This window comes from Protomyctophum bolini (genome assembly GCF_963924005.1).
Source record: "Protomyctophum bolini genome assembly, chromosome: 18".
NCBI lineage: Eukaryota > Metazoa > Chordata > Actinopteri > Myctophiformes > Myctophidae > Protomyctophum > Protomyctophum bolini.
Genome location: NC_137879.1, coordinates 23780326 through 23784832, shown reverse-complemented (window position 1 = coordinate 23784832; position 4507 = coordinate 23780326).

Below are 4507 nucleotides of genomic sequence, written 5' to 3'. Positions count from 1 at the left end.
TTACATTACTTAGTATGTGTTGACAAAACTCTGGATTTGCTTGGCAACTTGTCAAACTACAAAACAGCAAGCATCTTCAATGAAAACATAACTGCCAACACATACAACCAAGTGCTATGAATTGCATCTCAAAACGTGTTAGTCTTAGTTAGACCTGAATAATATCACTCCAGATTAACACAGCGAATACAGAGTGCACTTGTACTCTTAAGATTCCTTTTCAAAGTACTTTACCTTTTTATTAGGCATTATAGATAAAATGACAATCTGGGACTAATTATGAGGAATACAATATTATTTTAACCAGTCTGTATTGTAGGGTACAACATAACTATAGCGAACACATATCCACAGAGGTTGGAGGTGGTCTCCCTAGTCCCTACTCTTCCATTGAGAGATTTGTGTCCTGTCAGGTAGGACACATACTGATTGACAATGTCAATGTCAATGATGTTATTTGAAGCAGATGGTGCAACATCTTGTAGATCAGACATCGTTGCAATTACCTATGTGCATAGGGAACTTTAAAAGGACTAACGCCATGGTAATGCGGTATCCATCCATACTAACTGTGCACTACAGTGCCACCCCCAGGGCATCCGTATCCCTATTTCTGTTTTGAAAGTAGGGTTGAAGCCCGACTGGAACTGGAATGTAATGCTGCTTTTGCTGCAGAAATGCGGGCGTTGCACTTTATGCCGCCGAATCCCGTGAGAGCATGGGTGGTGCACCTGTCTCCTCCAACGGCTGTGTCCCTGACAGGACCTGGAGTGCCGCAGATGTTTACGCTAGCGTGCCCCGCAGGCTCGAGGAGCATGGTGCCACAGGGAACATTCTCTCTAACATTTGTCTCATGCAGATGTCACCCTCAGACCTTTCCCTCCCATGCATCCTTCTCCATAACCAGTTATATCCGGTACGAGTACTGGGAGCATAGGTTTTGTTAAAGGTATTGTGTTCAGCCATGTAACGCGGTACCCATTCCGGGCCAATCCATCAATGTACAGCTCTGGATCCTACCGTTTGTGAAATAACATGCCCTGTGCTCATCTTGGTTATAGAAGCAAGCGCACTGTATTTTTCCACTAGCCCTCTATGCCATATCTCACTCTCGACTGTGTGTACAGTAGGCCTCCCAAGGGTGCAGCCGAGACACATCGATCACATGAAGAACCACACAGGCTGGTTGCTATATCTAAATCTTCCAACAGTCTGTCAGTTTCACTTGGCACCGATTAAAGGCTCACCCCTACACTTGAGTATGGCTTTTTTGTGTCGACACGCCCAGCTAAATGGAGGTCTGTGTCGTTAATCTAAGTGAAGGTAACTTGTTTGTCCCCGTCACCCTTTTGCCTCATTGGGCTTTTGGATGAGCAAACCATTGGGAGCAGTGTGTGGCCCATGAGTGTGTAATCAGAGGGAAAATCACTTGTTCGTGTAAGCATGAGGCTGGTCATTAGCATGGTTGTGAAAGAGGAGTCAGAGGACTAAGGGAATGCCCACATTTGTTCCATTTATTTTGTTTTATCTGGCTCTTAAAGCCGCCTCTGAAACTCCAGCTGCATCTTTTCTGATACTACATGCTGTACAAGTAAATGTTCTTGTAGTTTTAGCGGTGCACAGGGGTCTTGGGCTGGCCAACAAGGAGCAGTTGTCAGTGCAACTCCTCTCCTCCCTTCTCTTGCCCTTTATCACTGCTTCATTTTCTGTCTTCCTCTCTCCTGCTCTTCTATTTTACTATTCTCCCTATTCGCCCTGATATCTTCTGCTCTGCTGTATACGATCCTCCCCAGATCCCCCAGGCCTCATCTCCCCTTCCTTTGCCACTACCAGGAGATTTAAGAGCTGAATCAGAACAGATTGCCTGTCCCAAAAGCCTGACAGCAGAGCACTACTGATCACACACCCCCACCCCCCACCCAGCTGATCTGCCGATGTACAGTCAGCTAGTGACAGCCACTCATCTTTTCTCATCTTTGCTTACTTTGTGTGTCTTTTGCCTTCAGTTATTCGTTGCACTTCTTGTCCCTTTTGCCTGTCTTCAATCTTACTGACGCTTTCTCTTCACCGGGGGTCAGTTACAGCTTTTCTTAACGTCTTTTGTTCAGAACATAGCCAGTGTTTTGTTTTGTTTCTACACCTTTGTTTCAAGGAGTCAGTTCAAGTGGTACTGCGGTCGTTATTGTTTGGGGCTCTTCAATGAACATATATTAGCTTTTGAAATTAGCCTTTACATTTTGAAATGTGATCATTGTAGTCTACACAAGGAACAACTTAGACCTTGAACAATGATCTCTCTGCACACACGGGTCACTAAATGAATGCATGATGAAGGATCAGTTTACACTTTACATGAAAAAGAATGTTCCATTTCATCTCCCTTCTACATTTACCATGTGACATGGCAGCCCTTTTGTTCTTACTTAATAAAGTATGAAGTCAGAACAAAATGGCCACTGTGTCCATTATTAGAGGAAGATTTTAAAAAGACCTGTAAAAGACTTGCATTGGTTGCAGTTTTCTCTGTCTGTTCTTGGCCTGTTACAAAGTTCTTAAAGTATTTTATTATGGTATCTCACCTGCAACACCAATGTAGGAATCTACATATATTTTTTCAAATTATTAATCGAGACCCATTATTCACAGTTTTACTACTGTTGGCCCTCGCTCTTACGATTTTGCCAAAGTAGGTACATAGCAAAATGGCCAACTCTAGGGCCAAACATCTTGATACTGCAGGGTACTGTGAGTATAAAAAAGTACAACAATAATTCCACAGTTGGACTGTTGTTTGATATGTTCCTGGGGGAAGGTAGCAAGACAGTAACATGGAATCTCTGAGCTTCATATTTCACAGCACAAAACAAACTACAAACAAATAATGGTATAGTACGTTGAGCCAGGACACAAGCGACTGAAATATAGCTGTTATAGTACAGTATAACCACTTCAGAGATATATTGTAGGTGTGTTATATGACCATTTAATAATTGTTTGAAGAGATTTACTTTATTAACATGTAAAAAAAGAAAAGAAAAGCATCATCTATGTTTTATATAATCAAACCTTTTTGTATTTTTATACTTGAAAGAGAGAGGATTCATAAGCATGTAACACATGTATTCTGTACATTTGTCTTTCTTCTTCTTTTTTTTATTTATTTTTTACCAATTTTCTTTTACGTCCCAACCTGCTTTTACCATTGACCAAATCATGATTACAGCCTGTCACAGTAATCAAAGAGATGTATAGAAACTATTGGCTGGATAACAATGGAAGCATACAGTAGTAAATCCTAGATGGTTCTGAAGTACTTAAATATATTAACACCACATGACCACATCAGAAAAGCACAGATCATACAGATCCTCATTCCTATTAATAAAAAAAATGCAGTCTGTTATATGACTATCCATTGTACAGTAGCTGTCTTCTCTGTCATAATCAATAGTGCACAAATTACAGTATGTACACCATGCAGACTAAAGAGTTGAAATTATGACCATTAGTTTTTCGATGAATGTGTGATCGTTCAAAATCGTTTGTCGGTGTAATTGTGTATATAAAAAAATAGACCATACATCATATCAATTTTGTGATATTTTTTAGAGAAAAATAACCCAAAATGGCATGCATACTGTATACATTCCTGAGAAATTGCACGCTGCGTTTATCAAGGTCTCATTTTCTTGTCAATAATTCTGTGTATACTTGTGAGTGTATAATAGGGTAAACCAACATTGTACAGTACAATAGATTTTGTATTATGTTGAAATGGGTCGGTGAGACTCATTTTACTGTCGGCATAAAGAGAAATTAAGATGATTATTATTAACACTATGGAAAAGACATTTGAAATATCGTATATAGACTAACTGATGTACCTTAAGTCTGAGAGTGCTGCTTGCTGTGTGGGATAAGTGTTGTTTGTAGTTTGTGAAGAATGATCACCTATACCAAGAACCAGTATAGAGACAACAGTGCAAAATGCCATGCAACTTTGTTGTATCAAAGGAACAGTTGCTGCTTCGTGTGAGAAGAAAAATCCAAGTATGGTACTGAACAATGATCGCTGCTTTTGTACATTACTGTTGTGGTTTTGTGACAATAAAAGTGGACCTCTTATACGAGACGGCTGCCAGTGCTTGGTTTATGCTATGTCCTAAAGGTTCTGCAGTGTTTCTCATGCTATTCGCGGTCATTTCATTGCGTGGGACGTACTAGGACTACCTATGCAACAAATTCTTTCTTCTGTCTTTTTCAGTGTTTGTTCAAAACTAAAACACACCAAGGTTAAGGTTGTTTATTGTCACACGCTCATACAATGCAGCATTATAGGCGGTTAAATTGTTGTTCTGCTTCACGACAGTGTGGATAATGATAGAATATGATGAAATATTCCACCGTCCATCCGGCATTGTCTGGCGTCTACACGAACACAATTGACAAGTGTTCGGGGGAATGTCACTGCATGTAATCCTATGGGCTAGGGCGGCACAAACAGGAA